We start from the raw sequence: 24,308 nt of genomic DNA on the forward strand, positions 1-24,308 counted from the left end.
GCTTTCTTTTTGCCGTTGCTTTCTTCTTCCGTTTCTCCGAAAGGTTCTGGCTGTTTTTACTTGTCATAATCTTTTTCGTATAATTTGGCAAGGGGTGGACTTCTTGGGTCGTTCAGTACTGTTAAAGGGGAGACTTTATTGCGCGTCTGGTTGGAATTGCTCTACTTTTCTCTACTTCAGTGTATTAAAATGTTGTAAAAATAGTTCGAAATAATTTTGAAACATAGAGTAAATCGTGTAGAAGTTGGCACTTTGCAAAAATCGATGATGCATTGTACGGAGACAACATATTCTAATGTCGGCACGGATGTCTTAATGAAGAAAAATAATATTCGTGTGTATCTTAAATAGTTCTAAAACCAAACGTATCGTAAAACTAAGCTTACAAGCGATGAGGAAATTTAAAAATTAACAAAAATCCTAGTCGAATTAATTCCTGGGTTTATAAACGCTTTTCAGCCAAGTTTGGATGCATCGGATCCGGGTCATTCCGTACAAACACCCGCGACTCCGAATGAGTTACAGCGACTCCAGATGAACGAGGAGTTTGAACTAGTTTTGAGAATAGAGCATCTTATGGTCTTATTTGAACTCATCCAAAGTTGTCCAGACCCATCTTGATTCGCCCGGACCTAAATGCACTCTCCCAGAGTTTGGGAGTGTTCCTAATTCAACCGGAATCGTATAGAGTTTACCTGAAGCCGTCGGGGTTCATCCAGAATTTTCAGAACTCTTTAAAAATCATCAAGAATCGACTGGATTAGCCCAGAGTCAACTGGAATCATTTGGAATTTTCCAGAGTCATCCAACTTCCTGTATCCTGGATTTAACCAGAGTATACCTGATCCAACCGGAGTCGTCCAAAATAGTTTGGACTCAACGGGAATTGTTCAAAATCCTCTTGGTGTCGTCGGGATTTATCCAGAGTCGACCGATATCGTCCGGAGTCATCTGGAGTTTTCCGGACTCATCCGAACTGGCCCGGAATCTCCCGGAATCGTCTGGATCCTCTTCCGTATTCGTCCTGATTCGTCCTGAGTTTAGGTCAAAATCGCGAAACTGATTTTGAATCAGAATCACAATCAGCGTTTAAAATCAAAAGAGTGTATTCAAGTCTTTATTCTGGATTGAACTCCACAAAATTGTACCGAACGTCAATTATCCGCAAATCTTTATTTTGTTATGTATAAATATATGATATTTGATTTAAAAACTCTAATTTAATTTTGTTTATCAGTAGCTGAAACAGTTGTAATGAAATTATTAACATGTAAAAATCGACTAGCAATACCGATTGACCACAAAAGAGTGAATCGTGCCCACCGCACGGTATACATTGTCAACCGCATCATGCTTCAAAAGGAAATTTCAACTGAACCAATCAATTCCCAAATTATGCGCCCGTCTCCCCGGCAGGTCCCGCGTGCCACACCCCAAACAACAATTGTCCTCGTATTGAGTCGCGTGAATAAATCAATTAAATTATCAGTCGAAACTCGAAATCAATCCAATTACTCACTCATCGACTGCTGATTGCAAGGACAGCTCCAATGATGACGGTGGACGATGATGGTGGTGGTGATGATGCTTGATAATTACATTGAAAAGCAATTTTCCAGCCATCCAGAAAAGGGAACAGAAACGTAAAAAAATGAACCACAGTAGCAGAAAGGGCGACCAAACCAAAATGCCGAACATCAGCTTCATTATGTAACATATGAAACAAAAGTTGGATTATACTTTGGGACGAGAAAAAAAAAATCCACAACCACAAAGCCCAACCACCACTAAACATGGACACGGACAACACACACACGTACGTTTGCAATTATAATCCGATTTCGGACTGCCACCACTCCGAGTTTTCCCACGTTTCCTTCCCACACTGGACCGTAGTGCACAGCAGAACCACAAAAACCCAAAATATCAACTTCCGGTTCGAATGGCATAAATCAACAACACACATTGGACCATTCCTCCCTCAATCTCTCTCTCTCTCTCTCTTCCTATCTTTCCTTACTACTCTAACCTTACCAAAGTTCGCGAACGAAAAGCGTCATGTAACAACCGCAAAATCCATCCAAGTAAGCGCTAGCCCTCTTCTCGCGTTTGCTCGCCCCCAAACCAAGCAAAAGCAAACGGAGCGGGAGCGGGGAAAAAAAATAAAAACACACGTGACAAAAGCGTCCCCGGGAAATGTGACACTCATGGTAGTGTGTGGACGTGTGTGTGTGTCCTTCTGTGGCCGCGTGTCATCGTAATCGCTGTCACGTTTGCCGGACCGATGATTGGTGATTGTTATTTTTAGTGATTATATTTTCAATTTCCCTTCCGCGCGTTCGCGCCGGAAAAAGGCCCCCGGAAGTATGCTACCGTGTGTGTGTGTCTGTGTTGGTGAACGACCGTTGGCCACCACCACCATAACCATAAGGGTAGTTTTTTCCAACCGATGATGATGCCGGCCGAACCTTTGCACGGGGTCAGAAGCTGATGAGGAGGAGGACGGTTTTGCAATATCCGTTTTAGGTTAGGAAACTGCCCAAGGCGAACCAAAAGGATAGAATCAGGGAGGGAGACCGGTCGCTCATGTATGGGATCCTTGCCTGCCGCAGTCCGAGCAGGAGATGGTTATTAAACTCAGGAAATCGTGTACTGATTTACAGTGATCGAATTGTCGGACCGAGGACCTACTCTGCCAGGGCCCGGCGGCTGCGACCTGCGTAAAGGAAACTGTGCAGTCCGAGTCCGACCCCGGTAGGGTTTGCGTGCTATGTAGCGTGCTATGCGGCAGGATGTGAGAGAGTATCGATCGATGGTGACGTCGTTCTGGGGATCGTTATGGCCGGTTCGTTGTCGTTACTGGGCAAAACTGGAATGATACTTTTTCTCGACGTATTTGCTATTCTTAGGTCCATGATGATGATGGAACAACTATGGAAAATATTAGTATTAAAGGATTTAAGGGATTAAAGAATGTTATTAAGCGTGATACCACAAAAATGTGTTTAATTTCTTAAAATTAATCAAATTAGAGGCTCCATTGAATCCGCAAACTGCAAGAAACAAGTCATTGAGCTCCATTAATTGTAGCTTAGCGCAACAACAAAAAACCAACCGAAGCTCCACCTTTAAAACCCCAATAAAAGATTAAACTAAAGTTAATTCATTAAAATAAAATGAAAAATAATAAAATTTAATATATTTCTTTTTTTGGTTTTTGGAATCCAAAACCGAAGAAATAGATTCAAAAAGAAATAAGGAAACATAAACCAAAATCCTATGTAAAGCATCTTTGTTACATCCAACTGTAAATATATAGCGCCTTGATTATCAACAAGTGGAAATATCTGGAATAATAGTTGGATCAATTAAAAAAAATCTTTAGAAAATAGCACCAAATGCGATCGTTCCTCCATCTAAAATCACATCCAACCATTGCTTAGAAGACGCTTTTGATCATGCGCAGACAACTATCTTCACGATCAAGCACTATTTGAAAATAGATCCAAGCAAACAAAGCAGCAATGATTAGAAAAGTGTTTGAAATTTATTTTTAAATTTCAAAATAACCTCGCCTCTCGCAACGGGGTCCTGTGGCGCAATGGATAACGCGTCTGACTACGGATCAGAAGATTCCAGGTTCGACTCCTGGCAGGATCGCTACGAAGAACTTTTTTTATGAAACAATACTATCAAAATGTTCAGCACATCAAAGCATTCTAATCAATTTCTTGATGACGTTGTTTTCGTTGGTTGTGCCTTTCAGCTGAGTCGCAGAAAAAACCACGGCAAATGTCTAAGATTTTGCGTCGTGCTGCGTTCGCTATTATTAGATAAGATTAGATAAATTGGCAGCTACACACGGACGACTGGCTAGCTGCCCTTGACCCAGTTACCCTGGCCGAATGTGGCTGACCGATAGGCGAGTGGTCGGACGAACGCGCGCGCTCGTAATGCGCGGAAAGCTGACCCAAATAGTACGTTGCCGTTTGCTATTTTGTTCTTATCAAAAGCATCTTTAATCCCCTCTCTCACCCCACCCTCTCACCCCCAGTCTCCCGGTCTTGAAGCGTGTGCCGTGAAGTTTGGGTTTTGCTCCACACAATGGCAACGGAATTCCTCTCGAGCAATTAATTCCTTCCTCTCGGGTGAGCTTCCGGTCACTCCTGGGCCGTCCTGGGCTTAGCGTCCTTCTCTTCCTTCATCCCCTGCTCCAACCCACTACACCATCCCAAGCCCGAAGTCAAGGGAACATCATAATTTTTGCTTTCTACGCTGGGACATCACTGGGACACGGGTATTTATGGCAACGGTGGAGCGATCGCAGGAATGGTAGGGTGTCATGTGAGGATTACCGTGGTGCTATTTTGCTATGCCGGTGGCAAAAAAAGGAACCAAAAGGCCGAGAGTGGTAGTGGTAGCAACAAAACGAAACGGCAACAAAAACCATATATCATACCAGCGACGGGAAGTGGGGAACAACAAAACCTCGGAAAAGCGCTGCCAGAGACAGCAAATGCTCGCGAGTGGTTCGGTAGGAGATATTGCCCCGCCGATAATAAATAATGATTATAAATAATGTTTTCGGCGCACACCGTTTGCTGCACAGCCAACGGTGAAGCTGTTAAATGTTTGCGTTGTTCGGTCATGTGTGTGTTGTGTGTGTGAATCGTGTGATTTCGAACGAGGAACAAAAAGTGTCCAACGGGTGCGGCTGTTTTTTTTTGCCAAAATAAAATGTTACATTTCAGGATATATAAATCTCTTGTAAAAATTTACTATTTATTGATTGATGTCTATTTTTTTTAATTTCAGTTTTAGCCATCCTTTAAAAAAAAATATACACAATAAATTAATGCATTTTCTACTTCTGTTATTGTATGTAGTCGCAATAACAATTAACTTATTAATTACATCGAACGAATCATTTGCACACATCATCTGAACAAAGACACTGATGTAACATCCTTGGTGTAAGGGCATCTTTCGGCAACTGGGCAAGATTGTTGGGTATCACTAACATGATATAAGGAATTACTCCAGTCACACTAATTTAGATTCTGTTGAAGTATCCATACATTATATTGGACTCATCTGCAGAGACGAGCAATAACATATTTTTTTCCGGGGCCCTCAGTAATCACTAAGTTTAGTTTATGTAGTTGTCATTGCTTCTTTGAGTGGATATCGTATCCTTTGATCGCTTGCATAATGCCGATCATGTTAGACATCAAATAAGATTTTCGTGTTAATTATGAGACGATCATCCGTTCACACAATGCTAGGCTTTGTTAACCGTCGCTCAGGTTCTCAAACTGACTTCCATTGCCTCAAATCCCTCTATTTATCATTTGCCAGGTCTTATCTTGAGTATTAATGAGTTTTTAGTATCGTATCAGATGTAGTGTTTGTTATAATGTTACGAATTGAGTAATTAAAATGTTAACGTCTTCCAAAGTTGTGTAGAATTATGATAAATATATTAACTATCATGTAGCTATTGACTGTACGATGCAACAATGTAGCTCTTATGAAGCATTGATGTCCAAGTCTTACTTAAAGTATTAACTTGTCTTAAATGTATTTTGATTTTTAATCATCCTAACGCCAGTTCTTGATAGGTCGATAGTTCATGCATAGTTTAGGACAGTTCTTAAGTTGTTAAGACTACCAGCTAATAAGTTAAGACCATGCCAATATCATAAAATAAATTAAAAAAAAAAAAAACTGGATGTTCACTGCACTTTGAAATATGCAATAGAATGAAAAGTGCACACTTCAAACGACATTTTATCCATCGCTTGTAAAAGATTCACATAGGCCTTTGTAAGTAAGCTTTTGGATTGATACTATCTGCGTTTCATTATATTTTTTGCACCTTAGACACATTACAAACAGACTAGAATCTTTGAGAATCGCTCATATCAATGAATAGCGAATCCGCGAGAAAAAAAACCTTTTTGCGACTACAAATCATAATTAACAACAGTAAACAGTAAAAATTCGAGGCATCTTTACGCTCGTGACATTTTCGCTACAAAAGCGTCCATAAAACTTGGACGATTTGTAGCCAAACTACACATGCACCCCAAAATGAACCTTTTTTCTCCCAGATAATAAATTATGAATTATGAGCTACCGAAGGAGCAGTTCACTTTGATGACAATCGATAAGGCACCCTCTCTCTCCCATCAGCACTAACCTTTAAACCGTGGGTAAAACAGCTGACTGGGACAACAAAACACTATCCTCGCTATTGTGTTTGGCGTTTGGTCGTTAATGTGAACATTTCCGAGCCTGGAATAAAAGAAAACAAATAAACAGGCAACCTTTTCCCACTTACCGACCGATACCATTTGCCGGAGAGGGCTTGCTAATGTCACCCAGAGTGTTAACTGTCCGTTTGCTTGCGATCGGGGCAGAGGAAACAAACGTGCGCTGCACAACAGCCGCACGTCGTTTTTCGGGTGCTTCAAAAAAGACTGCCAACTGCGCTGTGTGACCTTTTTCGTCCTGAATGTCCTGTTTTGTGGCACCCCATTCCAGCATTGCGTGTCGTGCGTATGTGTGCCATTGGGCCATAAATATTGTGTGCAGAGGCGCACTTTTAATTGAAATAGCGCGTATCGCGCACGGGACTGGGAAGAAAAAGCTACCACGCTCTCCCGTGCGCGCAGCACTCGATCGTGGGACAAAGCACGGGGAAATGTGTCTGTGTGTGTCTGCATGTGTGTAAAAAGTAAAAAGGGGAAAACACATTTAAAAATAAATAATAGCACAAAGTGTTGACATTTGCGGTGCAATCCGAGGCTAAATCATTGCTATTTGATGATCACCACTCGATGATAACAGAAGCGCTAAGCGGGGAGGGGAAAGGAAGAGGACGACAAATATTTCAGCGGGCGCGAAACATCGAACAAAAAAACGGGAAATAAATAAATCGATACAATTTACAACCGTAGCGCATGTGTTTGCTGCATCGTCGTGCGCGAAAACACAGTGGCAGTAATCGTTTATGTTTGCGCGAAACGCCACAATGAATAAGGGGTTCGAGACAGTGCTCCCCCCCGTAGCCGGGATGAACTTTTGTTTTTTAATTAAACCCAATGTCGCATAAAATGCCTATAAATTACGACAAGACAATACGCAATCGGTGTGATAATGCTGCATGCGTGTGGCTGTGTGTGTTTCTGTATCCTATATCACCCCGGTTGTGGCCAAGTTTTTGCTTGATTCGATTTTTTTAATTTTTCCCATTCGTGACAGTTTTTATGCAAATGGGAACCAAAATGTAGATATTATAATTACTCGAACGCAAGTAAATCAATTTAATGGGCTTTCGATTTATTGTTAACCTCCCGCGGGGGAAAACAAAGTCTCGGAGCGGTGCTTTCAATGTTGCGGATATTTATGTTCAAAGATTTGTTCTATCGTTTATCTATTAAAGGCAATTGTTGTAAGCATTGATTGATAGGGGGTTTTCAATTTTCATACTATCACTGAGAACTATATAGCATGCTTTTGTTTGTTTAATTTAACAAATACTTATATGTAAATGTATATAGAAAAGTAAAAATAGGATTAAAATCAATCAGCGAGGCTTTATAGCGAGTAATTGCTAAAGAAGCGAGATGAATAAAGTCTCCTCTGGGAAAGGTAACATTTCACGAAAATCCATCATAGAGAGACAAGCATAACGTTTAAATCCAATCCTAAACAATACCAAATTAGTCCTTCCGGGAGGTATTGTAGCTTCAACATGAATACAGGGTTTACCAAGTCATTTGGCAATGTGCGTTACATAGTTTGCCCCTCATGAAACTTATTCTGACACCTATTCCGTTTTTGTACTGGTTCAATAAAAATATTCACCCGTCCTAATTTATTACACCAACCCGAGGTGGAAGTTTGCCTATGGCATTCTACATTATTTTACACTTTTTTATTCTTTTTATCTACAATGCATTACAAAAAAGGAACGATAGGACAGTTAGCGCTTAAAAACTATGGTCAAGTGATGAATTAAAAATATTATTGGACGAGTAAAAAATATTTTTTGCCAGTTAAAAAACGTGGCTGCTGTCAAGATCAATTTCGTGCTCGATAAAATATGCAACACACATCGCAATGTCGCTTGCAAACCCTGTAAATAGATTTCTCTGAAACTCGGACGCAGGTTAAAGATTAAAAAGATATTTCTGATACAGGATTTAGAGTCATATACATGAATAGTACTTAGGGGAATGTTGCAAATCGATAGTGGAATGTTGCAAGCATACAGTGGAAATTTGCAATCATATAATGGAGTGTTGCAACCGAAAAGGGGGGATTTTGCATGCATTCTGTGGAGCTGTCATCAGACTGTGGGTGCCGCTGTAAACATTCCAAAACGTTTTAGTTAATTTTACTGATTTATCAAGGTTTATTTTTACTCCGCGGCTGGATTTATTTAGTTTATTATGTATACAGATAAAAACCTCTCAAAAACAACTGAAAATGATGTTTATTAGAATAAAGCATTGGTGATAGAAAGGCCCGAAGTGATACTTTTTACACCGGCTACCACAGTCCAATTAAAAGCTCATCGGTATGCTCGCAAAATTTCCCTATTCTTTTGCAAACACTCCATTATATGATTACAAACCTCCACAGAATGCTTGCTCGATTCCACTACCGATTTAAAACATTCTCTTAACCAATTAAACTATTCCATTATATGACTCAAAACCCTGTACTAGTCTTTTTGACCTGTTTATCCTAGTAATTTCGTTGGATTGACTTTCATTCTTGGGCCTTATCATATTTGATTGCCTGCCCTTGTATCCAAGTATCGTATTTGGATGCTTATTATTTTTATATTCTTGAATCCAAGGATTCCCTAAAGAATACACATGTTTATTTTATTTTTTTTGTAATTTTACATATATCATTATCAAGTTCATTCATTCATTGATCATATTTTGTGCTTATTAATTTTTCTTTGAATTGTATTATGTTTTATCGCACTTACTTTTAGCCTTATTTATTTTTATTTCCTTATTTCAAATTTATAATTTCCTCGATTTGCTATGTTCACTAAGCTTTATTGTTTCACTATACAATTTATCCAAATTAATGTATAAGAATAGTTAATATAATTTGATAGTGTTAAAATAACAACGAATCTTAATCTAGTTTAAGCTACAATGCATAAGGATATGAAGTTACAATACATTGGAATGACTTCGTGTAGTTACAGTTGTTTTTTTATTTTTGTTCCTCGACAATTATTCCAAGAGAAGTCTGTTTGATAAATGTAAAACACAAAAAAGAGCTAATTTTAAATCCCTTTCCTCCATTTGAGCACGATTTGAAAATGTGTGTGCAGAAAGGATTCACGCTTAACAACATGCCATTATTAATTGAATTCGTTTCCCGCCAAGGATGTCAATGAATGGAATCACGTCTCACAAAACAGCGAAACACCATGCTGCAGCAAAACCGTTAGCAAGCTAAAATCTCCTTACCCAGTTGTTCTCCCCTCCCGTGAAACAGGTTTTGACAGTCCATTAATAATACTTTACAATAATCTCACAAATTGGCTTATGAGAACATTCCAGCAGGAAGTGCGAACACCGTTCCTCCAAACTTATCCCATAATAGCCCAAAATTCTCAGTCAAGATGCGTTCCAACAGCAACTGAGAGTCAACGACTGTTCATTTATAACCGATTTAAAGGACACACAAGAAAATAAATGACTCCATTTTGTAGGATCCTCTCACCGTTTGGATTTTCTAATCATTCATCCACCAAAGGCAGCCAGCATCCGAAACGGAAGCTCCGTTCAATCATCTGCCTCAGCCCATTGACACGGCCCAGGCTCTACCCAACAACAACTGTTCTGTGTAACAGTGCAAGCATAAAATCAAAACAACATTAATCAAACAATTCGCCCAGCACTCCATTGCACTACGGAAACTAGGCAAAATGAAACAATTAATCCTCACCTCATCCACCGTGTCCCGGATGGACCCGCGTCGTTGCTTGACGTTAAGATTGACTGAACTGCTAAGTACTCGAACCTGGGTGAACTCCGTCAACCGACGGGCTACATATGTCAAAACGTTCTGTCCTGCCTGCCCGTGTGACAAACGTGCCTGCACTTACGGCATCATCTCATGCGCATGCAATGCGTTTCTAGTGCCCTCCGGCGGTGGGGGCTTTCGGTACGGTTCGGTGGAAATGGCATGTACAAACGGTACAACAGAGACCAGAATCCCTTTTCTTGTTCCCTGCTACGCGGCCACTTCTAGTGCTGGCATTGTTAACACAATGTTGCACGGGGACGAAAGTGCAGTGAAAAACGGACGCAGCAGAAGCACCACCATGGGTCCCTGGGTAAAAGCATTCGATTTTAATTGTCCCTTCGGGCGTATCTAATTATAATCTGTTGATTCAAATGCAGAAGAGCAAAAAAAAAAAAAATGGCACAAGGCAAAGGGAGACTTCACCAGGGACATGGTTCTCTGCCTTTTTTCCCTATTTCTGGTTGTACAATTGTACCTTCCGTTTTTTGAGTTGCTATTGTTTCTGATTTTTTTTCTGTTCTTGCCTCAGAGTTTCTATGGGTTCAATTCTGCTCGCCGTTTTTCGAGTGTCTTATTGCGAAGCAATTTGCTTGTCGCGTACAAGAGCGTGATGTAGCTTTCGAATCAAATGTTACCACACCCCGGGGCAGTTGTACTGGGTCGTAATTGGACAATTAGTGTACTTTTTTCCTGAGAAAGTTAGCTGAAGCATTTTTTTCCATTTCGTAAGGCAACGAAGTTTACCCGATTTGCTCGTTTATCAATCATCGCTCTAATTGCATGCTATCATCTACTAACTGCTTTATAACGTGTTTACTTTACCGAAATTTTCAATTGTTGTTGTGTCCTTTATTTTACACGTGTCTGTGGTAACTTTCAACAATATTCATCTATTTTTGGAGTATGCTTTCAGTGGTTAGGTATGTCATAATATTCATTGTTCACGCATATTTCATTGCTTTTTTACAATATTTCAACTGTTTTTATATTATATCAAATACATTTTAATGTTTGAAAACTACTTTTATATTTTTATTCATATGATCTTTTTTTCTTAATTTAAATTTGTTAATTAACATGTTTCATTTAAACGATTTGTTCAATATTAATAGACGTTTCATTATGTTAATACTGTTTGTTTGAGTTAAATAGGAAAACAGCATTCTGCATACAATTTTGCTACTTTTTTCATATGTTTGTTTAGCTTTCTGTTTTGCATCGATTAAATATACTTATTATCCTTTTATAGTTATGTTATGTGTTTGTTGATCTTTATATTTTAGATTATGTCTGTGCTCTGATTGATTTATTAGATCTTTGTTTTCGTATTTTACAATGTCTTAATGTTCAATTATTGTTTGTTTTTTTAATTTTTTCTTAATTTTTTAGTTTTCTCGAGTTTTCTTATTTTACTTATTTATCCAAACTGAAGCTTAATATTTAATATTCAATAGATATTTTTTATTTGTTTTCTTCGGAATAATGGCCCTTTGCAACATATATTTAAAAAAAGACTAAAACAAACCTTGGAAGGTGTACTTTCCATGTATTTACAACCTTACAATTCTTTTTTTTTTGACAAAAATGGCAATGCTATTCACCCCAAAGAAGCAGAACAGCTGGACATCATTCCATCTAATTGCCAAAAAGTGGATTGTAAAACTCATCTGCCAATTGTCTAAAACACGCCGAAAGCCTTTTTTACAATCTGCCACTGCCAATCAGGCCAGCACAGGGCGCTATATTACACCAGAACAAACGTTCCCTATTGCCTGTTTGTGAAAGAAACAACAACAAAAAAACGACTCGAAACATCGCCCACGAAGTCAGTCTGGCTGTGTAATCCCAGATGGCTTTTTTCCCTGGGTGGATTCGAAACGAACTGTATCGAATTTCAATTACGGAATGCCGACAGGAGAGATGGGGAAGAAATAAGGCCAGAAGAAAGGACGAACACACACACACACACACACTCAAGCGCAAACTTCACCCCATAACGTCCAATCTTGTCCAATACGGTTGGTCTTAGAATTGCCAATTCGATCCAGGAACCGGATGCACTGAGAGGAAGAACAAGCCAGAAGTCTCGGCTGGGGCCTATCCTCCAACCGAGAAGCTGCTCGAACAGCTGATTAAAGGAATAAATCCTCGAACCACACACACACCCCTCCCGCAATCCGGGTTGAATAATTCATCTGCCAGGATGAGTCGAAAACGTCGATAGATAACGAACGGTTCCCGTCGGCAGGAACGGTTGCGTAAGCGCAGTAGCTTAAACAAAAAACCTCCCAGAAAACCCGCGGGAAGGGGGAAAGTGATAAATGACGTCCTTCGTGTAGATGTTTAAAATGTCATTAACTTCAAACAGTAGCAAGCACATCGGTAGGATTGCTGCTGTAGTGTTTTACCTTTCCATTTACGCTCCCATCGCTTTATCGCTTTTGGGGCAAACTTTTCTCACTTTGCCGAGTTGCGAGGGTTGAAACTTTAACCAAAAAAAAAAACCCCCCGATGCTTTTACCGGTTCTAGGACACTGGTTGCGTTTCCATTTCGGTAATTCCTCTCACAGAGACTGGGACACTGGGCAATGGGCGAAATATGAAACACAGGAAGGAGAGAAAGTAAGGGGACACCACCACGGCAGAAGCCTTTTCCTGGCGGTCGAAACTTTTTGCGTAACCGAAAACCATAAATTACACCTGAGCACTCCAGAACCATTAACAGCAAATGGGACGAACAAGAGGAAAAAGAGGTAACCCTGGTGTGGCCACACGCACGCACACCGAGCCACATCGTCACACCGTTTCGAACCATTCCCGTTGTTTAGGATAATTGTTTTGTTTCTCGCTGCGTTCCCTTCGCTTTGGCCAGGTTTATTGATTGTGGAAGCCGCTTCATCCGAGCCGCTGGAAGCAAGCGATGTGCGTGCACTTTTTTACCGGCCGTGGGATGCTCTCGGAGGGATGCTTTTGGGGTGGGGAAGAGGCGAATTGTCACCAGGCGAAATGATAATGTTCACTGGCCGTGCGCTAATCTGATGATTAATAACGGCGTTGAGACGATTGTGTGTTCGGTAGGGCATACGGCAAGGATGGGAAAGGGATCATGGCCGGACATGCCGAAATGGGTTAAGGGACGTGGTGGTGCTCGGCGAAATGATTATTGATGGAGTTTTTGAGCCAATCCCGGGGGTATTACATCAGTCGATTGTTTGTGAAGTTTTTACACCGAAACTAGGGACTAGGGGTATTCTGAAAGAAGAAGAATGCTACGGGCAGGCAGATGAATAGAGTCGTTGGTAATAAATATTCAATTGATATGAACATCTCGAAAGAAACAGCTTACGGATATAGGGAGCGGCTGAAAAGAATTTTCAACCTTTTTAGAAATCGTTAGGCTTCATCAAATATATTCACACACTAACAGTTTAGTAAAGGCTTAAAGGCTTAATGGCCTTAAACAAAAAATTGGATAATTTTACGATTGCTACTGAATTATTTTATCTGCAATTTGACATGTGAATCTCAACACTGTGATGTTGTCATGACATTTTTAGTCCGGATTTCTTACAACATAAACAAATCAACCTCAAGATGGAATATGGTTCAGCCTTCAGCATATGAGACTAAACAGTACCAAAAACAGAGCAGATTTGATTCTGTACGTTCCCGACCACGCACAGAGCCCCCGGGGAACTTTCTGCTTGGAATTGATCGAACTCACCAATTCCAACAGGCGAGCTCATGATCCATTTGTCTCAATGTGCAAAGTTTTCAATAAGTTCTAGAGCTCATTTAAATTCAATCTGTCTCTGTACAAACGTTTAGCTTGTAAGGTTATCTTGAGTTTTATTTCTAAGAATTGCAAAAGCCCCTGCGCGCGCTACGCAATTATCTTAAATAAATTAAAAAATATTTTTAGTTGATGTTTAGCCTACACAAAACTAGTAATTTCAATCATAATATTGTGGTTTGAATGTATTCAAAGCAGTATTTGGCACAGAAAGCTTTAGAATTACTGTTTTCACACAAATTGTGAACTATTACAGGATGTTTTGCATATAACATTAAATTATCATTATAAACAAAATTACCAAACATTTCAGGAAAGCCAGTTTCCAAATAACCTTTGCATTTGAAAAAAATGGACTAACATTCTCGATTTTTCAAGGGTTTAACTTTACCCGCACTAACGAAACGTTAATTGCACTTTAAATAATAGTATCCCAGGAGTCATCAGACAAAATTTGACACCTTTATCAGTCGAACTCGAACGGAGATGGCCAACAACCTGAAGCAAGTTCGTTTAGAAGCATGCACGATCAAAGAACGGATAATAAGTCTGTTCCGGAATCTACAGCATCTTGGCACACATTAATCAACAATCAGAGCATCGAAAGAATGCCCGGTTCCGAATGGCCGACGACCCTGATCGACTAGAAGAGCTCCAAAGGAAGTTGAAAATGAAGACCGAGGGACATGTGGCTGTATTGCTGCCACAGCTTGGCCGGGAGGTTGATGGAATCAGCCAAACAATGAAATAGTACCTGGGAATCATCAAACAAACATATCAGGAATCGAGAATCAAAAAAAAAACAAAATGCAATGCGATCGTTTCAAGCGAATTTCAGCAGAATTTTGATATAACCATAGTACGCAAACCGGTTCAAAATCCCCCAGCTACGTCCTATCGAAATTCTTTGACCAACATGATGCAAAAGCTCTACTCCAACAATTTTGTGGCTAAAACTGAGGAGAAATTGTGTGTTATTGTCCAAAGAATGACCAACTAACCCAAAAAAGTTCCCGTTCGCACGTATTCAATCTTTCTGATCTCTCCAGAATCACAACCGCGCTCTCAAACCAAACTCCTGCTCCCAAGCTGTCCCATTCAGGTTGAATAATTTCCTTGCATCATTATTGCACCCAGAAAGCCCCATGATCGGGGAGGAGTCCATGGTTTTGCCAGTTTTCCTACTGCTCCCCAGACGCCAATTTCCATAATGATGACCTTCACACGAACCTTTTTTTTTGCGGCTGCTCTGCTTCGGGGTCCACACTGTGAAGAAAATAATGACATTCCGATCAGTTGCCAGCAAATACCAAAATAGCTCCCCCAGGTACGCACACCCAACCCTAATCTATCCTTTTGCGAACCCTTTTTCCCGCCCACTGCGGCCACAAAAAATGCAAACAAAAAATGATTCCAGATTGTCGCCTTCGTCGTCGTGTGTTTGAGGGAGGCCGACCCCGGGAGCGAACGAGAAATCGAAAAATCGGAACTCCCGCAAAAACGGGAACACTCCCCCTCTCTTCCTCTGAAAGGACACGCTTTTCGAAAGAGGTCGATCGATCACGGATGCGTGTGTGTGAGGCAAATATTTGTGAAAAGTTTTACCCTTCCACAGGGCCGAGACACCGGAAAAACCATGAAGCATTAGGAAAAGAGAAGTTCGAGGCAAAAAGGACATTACCCGCACACCTGCTGTGTGTGTGTGGCCGAAAAAGGTGACGGAAGAATTTGCTTTTCCTACCTTATTCCCCCACCCGCGCAAGAAAGCCTCAAATTGGTTCCGGATTTTGTGGTCCACAGGGGGGGGCCTGGACGTGGCGACTTCCAAGCGGCTTTTTACTTTCCTTTCCTTTGCTGGACCGACGGTATTCGGGATCGGATCGGGACAATAAACGTCAACTCGGTCGGAATGTACAGCTCACAAAACAAATCTTCGGACGACGACCGACAACCATTACCACCTTTTTTTTTTTTTGGTTCTATTCCCCTCAGTCAAGAATGGGGAAAGGGACTTGTCGGGTGCCCCAAACCAATGTTTGACGTACCAATTTTTCCACCGTCGAACGTCGGATTTCGCCCTGACAACCGGGAGAGTGTGGAATTTCTTCTGTTCCGTCACCCTCCTTTCCAACCATTCGAGAACAAGAAACCCAATTAGTGTGACCAATATATCACGGAAAACCATCATGTTCCCTTGGACTGCCTGCACTGCAAGAAATACCAGCCTCCTCCCCTCGGGAGATGACCTTGCACGAAAAAGCACACGGAATTTGCGACCATTTGCTTCCGGTGCTCCGGTGGTGCGTCACAAAAAAAAACGTCACCTGAAAAGGTCACCAAGAGAAAGAAAGGAAAAGGGACTGTCGCCGTTCGCCAGGTCGTTACTGGCATCTGTTGCCCGGGCCTGATTGCTCGTTCTTAAGGTACTCTTCTCGCCGAGTAATTTGCAGCATCTCTTCGCCGTACCTGAAGCTTCTGGGGGAGGGGAAGAGGTGAAAGAAAAATGAAAAAAATAATGTTGAAACGACTGCAACAGATTCTGTTCTGCTCTTATTTTTTCCCTCTACTTCCTAAAGGTGACTTTTTTTATCGTCAAACACTCTCTCACACATAGTTAGGAGTTTTAGAGCTGCCACACATCCGCTTGACAGAGCCAGTTGACTTCTTCATAAAGAAGCGAAGACACTGGTGGGTGTGGGCGGTTAGAACACGTTAGTTTATGGTAGTAATTGAACCTATTACTGCACTCACCACGTATTACCTCCTGTCCGAGTAATGGTGCTCTTTGCACTCACACCTACGATCAACTTCCGGTGGTAGTGGTAGATTTCTGTCGAGTTCACTTATTCGCTTCAGTGCTTTCAATAAAAAGGTGACCATCGTCGTTGTGAGAGGATATCCCTGCCGACCCGTCCCGGAAGTTCGAATGTGAAGCGGAAAGCGGCGCTGTTGGCATTCCGTAAAAACGATCAGCTTGTTAGAGGAGGCGGGGGGTGTGAGGGGGAGGAAAAATGAGCACACGACAAATTGGTTCAATGTCGACTGCATCACGGTTGTGTGCACGGTTGAGTGCAAGCATCGTAAGGCAAAGTTTATTCAGTGTGAAGGAAGAGTGTGCAGTAGTGATGTGCTGTATGGAGCGCACTCACGACTCCGATCCGACTCCGACTATTGTTAGTCCGATTCCGACTCCGGCAAAATGGAACCACTAAATCCGCCCGGAGACGGAGTCGTTCGGAGTCGTCCAGAGTCGACGACTCCGAACGACTCCGAACGACTCCGAACGACTCCGAACGACTCCGAACGACTCCGACTCCGGACGACTCCGGACGACTCCGAACGACTCCGAACGACTCCGAACGACTCCGGACGACTCCGAACGACTCCGACTCCGGACGACTCCGGACGATTCCGACGACTCCGAACGACTCCGAACGACTCCGAACGACTCCGAATGACTCCGGACGACTCCGACTCCGGGCGACTCCGGGCGACTCCGGACGACTCCGAACGACTCCGAACGACTCCGGATGACTCCGGATGACTCCGACTCCGGGCGACTCCTGGCGACTCCGGCCGACTCCGGCCGACTCCGGGCGACTCCGGGCGACTCCGGACGATTCCGAACGACTCCGGATATTGAAGCGCGGACCTACCTTCCGGAGTCGATTCCGAATTTATCGGAATCGCATCGGAGTCGACTCCGGATTTTTGCCAACTTTACCCATCACTAGTGTGCAGTGAGCGTTTGTAAATATTTTTAGTGCTTATTTTGTCCCGACTTCAAATTAAGGTTGACAAATGTATCCTACAGATGGCGCTGAACACGATAGTTTGATTGAAGTGTACTCAGATGAGCATGGCTTAGTAGTAAAGGCAATTTTTAACGACGTCCTGTCGAACACAACAATGAGTAGTCAAATTACGAGGAGAGTTGTAAGGAACTGCAGGTGTAGTAGTAGTTTTAGTATTATTTTTGTTTGTATTATTTGCAGGTGTATTGCAGGTTATAAAAAAGAAATGGTACATTTTTTTTGTTGAGAAGACTACGAGCCTATTGGTCTCTTTCATCAATTTGGTCTATAATAGATGGCATAGTGGTAACATTCACTATGAATTCAATGTAATCACTAACTACATTCATTTTAAAAAATAAATGATTAATTTAACTTACAAAGGCACTTATCTTGATGTTGGAGCCCTACAACAGCAATATACAGGGTTTTCCAAGTCATTTTCGAATGTGCACATAATTACTACATCCAAGATGTTTTTCACCAGCTGTCAAATGATGTATTTCAGTTTTAACACATGATTTTCAACACATAACAAATAACTGTCAAACTCAATCACGCTTCAGGCGTATTGAAAATCATGCTGATGAAATTAAAAATTATTTTAATGGAAACGAAATGTCAGATTGATGTGGATTAAGTAATCTGACATTTCATTTAATCTTAAATTAATTTGTTAAATTAATCTTGCACACGGTGAATCACAATGTTTACATTTGAAAGTGACTGGGAAACCCTGTAAGAGCGTTATAATCGGTCCACATTGGAGATGTGCGAGTGCCGCCGTTTGACAGCACGTGCACGTAAAACTTCATAAGATTTTTTTTTTCATATGGACATTCACGCAAACTGCAAGCCCCAATTAGCCTTAGAAAATTTGAGTGGGAAAAAGAGATAGAAAACAGGAGAAAAAGCTACTGCAAAATGCATTAAATGCATAATTACAAACTAATCCGGCGGAATAAAGAGACTTTTTGACAGCAGCTTGTACAACAACAATTTGACTCCTACAAGAATATCGGCCTTAGCACCATTTTTAGATCGAAAAAAATCAATCAGCCGGATCTGTCATTTTGGTGTCATTTGACACTCATTTCCCCGCCAAGGTGTTAATTTTAATGCTCTTTTTGAAAACTGGCATATCATGGCATTTACGAGCAAAATGAACTATGCTACAAAAATTCGTTCGTTCCGCTTTGTCTGGGGTAAAAATCCACGACGCATTGAGCTGCGGAAATTATCGAATATCATAAAAATGCCATAAATAAAGGCTTTGAAAAACGTTAGGTAAAACAAGCTGCTGTTGCTAAAGTAAAAGCAGGCAAGTTTTGGTTCTTTTTCAATGTTTTGGGTGATAAAGAATAATTTATTAGATATTTTTAAAACATGGTCTGCTTACACTTAATCCTGAACTCGATGGGAATCGACTTCATGTAGGGCTATGAAGGAAATAGTTTTACTGTCAGTTCAACGTGAGCGCCTATCGATTTTTTTCTGACGAAAAATGATGCTGAGGACGCTCGTTTATACCTCATTCGTTTATCAGATTCCAGGAAACCAAGTTTCCAAGTGGTTTGAAAAATGTTACAATCATTGTCGTTAACTTCATCTCGAAAGAGCTAATTTTTGACTTGAATACATCAAATGCTTCTTTTACAAAGCTCTAATGACGTTTGCTGTCAAATGATACATTCGCCACTAACTATCATAAATGTCAGTCTTAGTAGTAAGTATTGATACTCATAGAGGGCACCACTTTTGTTATGTTTTACCAGCTTCTTCATTTCTTTTATTGTGAAAAATTGCTTCTATATTTCTATGGTCAAGTCGACCATCTGTTTGTCAAATCATACATTGTTTTCCTTTACATGTTTCTCGATTTAACTCCACAACAGAACGTAATTTTAGGGTTTAAATTTCACCTTTAATTATTTCAATTACCATAAATCACTCGCACCACTGCAACAACCATCTGGCTCATCCTACGGATCGCTTTTTTATGCACAACCAGACGAGATATAGAAAAAAAACCCATCTCACTTAATCTCAAGCTAAACGTTTTATAAACGCTCCATAAATAAATCACTCAAATTTTGCATATACTAATCCACCCGCGCCCCGCTTTCTTCCCCATACCCACCGGCCACAGCAACGCTGCCCCACTGATTATTAATTACACATTACAAGCATTATTCGACCCTGCTTTGGAACTATTTATCGCGTAACCAACGTCCCTGGTGGAGGAGGTGGGCCAGTGTGATGGGTAGCTATAAATATTCCTAGCAGGAATCTCCTTCAAGAGATTATGAGCTTTCTTTCTTCCACAGGGTGAGGAAGAAAGAAAAAAAAATCCCAAAGAAAATTGTTCACCTCCATCCTTAAGACCACACACACACACACACACAACGTACGTACAATGTTGCTTATTTTTCAATTTTTCGATTACGTTGCAATTTTCCTGCTGCTGCTGCTGCGCTTAAGCCACAAAACGATGGGTCATATTTCTTTTGCCGCGTTGCCGGCCACCGCTGCCGAAAAAGGGCTTTGACGCTCGCTCGCTTTGGTGCCGCGCTTGGTTGCGTTTCGGTGGGCATCCATCATCATGTTTTCTTGCCTTTTTTTTTCTCTCCTATTTGCGCCTTCGACAAACCCCTGCGGTGAACGATGAGTTGGGCGAAAACGGGTTCGGGTTTCCACCGCGCCCAGCGCACACAGTAAATCGTTAATTTATACGCAAAATCTTCGCCAGCTCCCGAGAAACTCCCGGCCCCACACGATCGGTGGTGGCAGCACAACACGATGGAAACGCATTACCTTCAACCTTCCGCCATACATCGGGGGGAGCGCGCCCCGGCGGTTTTGCGAGAAAAGGCGACTTTCTCGTTAGCAAATGGTTAATTTCTCCTTTCGCTGTTGCCCATCCAACCGTATGCTGTTGTGGTGCGCCTTATTGCTGCCCACCCACAGGCGAGCTGCTCTCGCAGCACGCAGTAATGTAGCATATAGTTTGCTGAGCTGTACGCTTTTCCGCAGAAAACGGCATCCATCCATCGGGGGGTGAGGCGGGCGACGAGACGAGATAGAGCAATCAGCACTTATGGTGGGCCGAAATGGAAATGGCAATCCTTCCAGCGGGATGGAAAGGCTCATCTCGCCTTGTACGTCCGCCTATGGCTTCATTCAACGATGTGTGTAGCCACACATACACACGAAAAACACACACACACCCACGTCGGAAAACCCCAGGATGCAACAATAGGGTTTGCCGGAGCGCAAAATGAATGAGGTGTTGAGCGAGCGTTGATGAAGAAAAGTGCTGACTCTCCTTTCTCTTTGCGCTTGGGCTGGTGCTGTTGATTTCCTTTTTTTTTTTCCTTTTCCTCCATTTTCTTCCCTGTTCTAAGACACATCCAGCTGCCTTGGTGGGGTGGCTGGGAGCGCAAGGGCTCGGGGGAAAAAACAAGCGAAAAATAATCATTCAACCTTCGCTCTCGGTAGAGGCTTACACACGCCGGCATTGAACGGTTTTCCTAAAAGCCCCGTGACCACACGACGACGATGGGTGGCGGATGGGGCTTGAGAAATGAGGTTTTTGTTTCATACAAACGGCCCTCGCTCGAATGTGCGGTTGTATGTGGGTGTGTGTGTATGTGAGCGGAAGATTTCCATTTAATCATAAAAGCGACCAGTGCGTGTGTGGTTTCCTTGCCTGATTTTGACACGTGTCTGCTTGTAAGGCGCATTACAGCCCGAAACAAAAGGTCAAAAGGGGAATAAAAGGCGAGATTAACATTATCGAGCAATTGTGGCCCATGCAGTGTATTTTATTTTTGCATTATGAGTTTTGAAGGCGAATAAAATGCAAAAAAATACAACTTTAGGCTAATTAATTATGAAGCTCTTTGCGCGGGCCTTGATTTTGAATTTTAAGATTTAGAAAGATATTTTTTGCAAAAAAAAAAACAAAAATCCATAACATTTCTAAGCATCTATACAGGGGTTTCCGTGTCACTTTTGAATGTGCACATACTTATTAACCACCTCAGGGATGTTTTTCAACAGTTGTCAAATGATTAATTTTCTAATATTTAATATTTTATTATTTTAGTATTTTTTAGTATTTTCATACAAAATTTCAGTTTTTCAACAATAATTTTCAACACATCGCAAAGAACTGTCAAACTCAATCCAGCTTGTGACGTGTTAAAAATCATACTGAAGAAATGGAAATGAAATATCAGATTGATGTGACATCTTGCACGCGGTGAATAACAACGTTTACATTCGAAACTGATTTGGAAAACGCCTGTAATGAACATCATTTAAAACTATCCGTACGTGGATAGAGAGCAGAATTTAGTGAGTTAAAATAAGGAGTAGCAAATACAGGGTTTCTCTTTTCTTTAATTATTTCCTAACGATTTTTCGATGTCTCCCAAAGACGCTTTGAATTAATTTTACAATAATTTTTTTGTGTATTATTTTAAAAAATGGGCCAAAATTTCGGTGAATAATTTTTGAGAAACAATTGATAAATCATAGTAACTGTTCACAAATATTTGAGATATATTCAATATAGCGTGAGAATTTGGAAACATACGAAAAAAATTTGAGAAACTATGTAATAGGCTAGAATAATGAGAGCAAATAAATAATAATGAACAACTATGGTATGCTGCAAAGACGTTTAGGCCTTTTGCTTCCTTCATTTTCTACTGTTATTTTACAATTCAGTGTTTATAAAATTTGTTCATTCTATTCATGTTAATACAATTTCACAACATTTATTTCTTTATTAATGTTTATTTATTTATTTATTTATAGCTACGTTTAGACACTTGTTTTTGCCGTTTCACATATTTTAATATTCTTTTAGTCATTGCGACTTATTCTGATACACATAAGTCCCATTATTAAATGCAATTAAGAGTATTTAAACCCGGTAGATATATCAGTCGTAACTTTTCACATCTCACAAACAACGATTCATCTCTTTCCAGCCATCCTTAAAGCCCATCGATCTTGGTTAAAGCGTATCAACCGCTGCCTGCCACTAATCGCTCCGAAGACTCATTTTTCGCATCCATTCCGAAAGTTTATGCATTCTCACTCAAACCACAAGCCTCGCACAGCGCCCTCCCACAGGCCCCCACCACTGCTCTATATTGGAATGAAAGAAGAAATAATTAAGATTCTCCATCAGCAAAGTCGCTCTTGGCAGCTCTCAAGATGGTTTCATCGAGAGGCAGCGAGCAAAAAAAAATCCAAAAGCAAACAGCATTCATTAGCACTGCTGCCGAGCCATGAAACTGATGAAACTGTTTCCTGCCCCTCCTACACTTACAGCCATTTCGTTCAGAAGACAATCCTCGTACTCAAAAAAGGCGAAAAAATACCACTCTTTGGGAGGAAACACTTGCACTTCTGCTCGTGCAGAAGAAAGTGAAAACAATCACCCCGGGAAAGTGGTGGCCGACAGAAATAGCGACCGGATAGTAAATGCCGGACTCCGCCCCGGTTTTGCTTGCTTTTGCTCCCCCGTGTCTGCGCAACAAAGCGCGGCAGCACTAAAAAGGATCAATTAAAAGATTTCAACCGAACCGGGCAAAAAGTCATCCTCGCCCAGGGTGGTGCTCAGCTTTTATGGAGCTGGGAAGACTACTACTACTACTACTTCCCGCTCATCCGGCTCACAAGTCCCGGGTTCCCAAAGCGTTGCTCATCCATCAAATCATCCGCACTCGGAGGACCTAAAACTGACGAAACAAACAAAGCGCCAAGCGAAGGGGCCTGTTGGACAACAGACTGCACACGATGAAGAAGACGTACCCAGACGCACATTTCCGGCTGATGGAAAAGATCTGCACGAAATGGTACAATAAACCGACCCTGGCAGTGCTACCGAATGAATGTCTGGCCAGGAGGTGGCAGAAAGTGCAAACCACCACCCCACAAGAGACAGAGAGAGCAACAGCATTGTGTCGTCCATTTCCTGCACTGCACAAACTGCGCAAAATTGAGGCCCAACCCTGTCAATCTCAGCCGATGCAGAAAAGATTTGCCAAGGGGTGTATAAAATCTAAATTAGTAATAATCGTAAAAACCGTGCTCTGCGAATCCCTGGCAGACGCGTTTGAGGATTGGGAGGTTCTATTGTGCAGAAGCAAAATGGCGAAAAACACACTCAGAACCACTGCCACGCATCCTGTTTCCGTTTCGTTTGCTTTCGATTGTTCGATTAGCATAACGAATGGAAGAAGCACCAGTGTGGCTGCGGCAGCTTGTGTCTTGTGTAATGCGCTCGCCGCTGCTACCAAAAGGCCATCGACTCTGGTGTGGGGCTCCTCTGTGCACGTCATAAAACTTCATCGTTTATAACCCCCGCTGGTGGCAGGGTGGTGGCAAATAAACTTGCCGGCAAATCGACAGTGCGTCAGCAGCATCCCAACCTGTACTACACCGCCTGATTAGGAGTGGATAAGGGTGTGTACTTTTTTCCTGGTTTTCCTCGCTGTTTGCTCAACCCCAACTCCCAAGGGTTTGCTGCTCTGGGCGAAGTTTTCCTTATGGGATTTTATGGGTCCCGGGTGTGACGATTCGGCCGTCCCTTTCACGACCATGCCCGGGAAAAACGACATGGAAACGTTTCAGCG

General features: G+C 41.6%; 1 long non-coding RNA gene and 1 other non-coding gene across 2 annotated transcripts in view; one reads left to right on the top strand and one right to left on the bottom strand.

Annotated features, from left to right (window-relative positions):
* The window catches only part of LOC120902780, a 73,693-nt gene that overhangs the window by 24,386 nt on the left and 24,999 nt on the right, over positions 1-24,308 (bottom strand). The window lies entirely within an intron of this gene.
* Trnar-acg lies at positions 3,588-3,660 on the top strand. The gene has a single exon. It is a non-coding gene; the product is annotated as a tRNA-Arg (tRNA).

The sequence above is a fragment of the Anopheles arabiensis genome, chromosome 3, assembly GCF_016920715.1.
Source record: "Anopheles arabiensis isolate DONGOLA chromosome 3, AaraD3, whole genome shotgun sequence".
NCBI lineage: Eukaryota > Metazoa > Arthropoda > Insecta > Diptera > Culicidae > Anopheles > Anopheles arabiensis.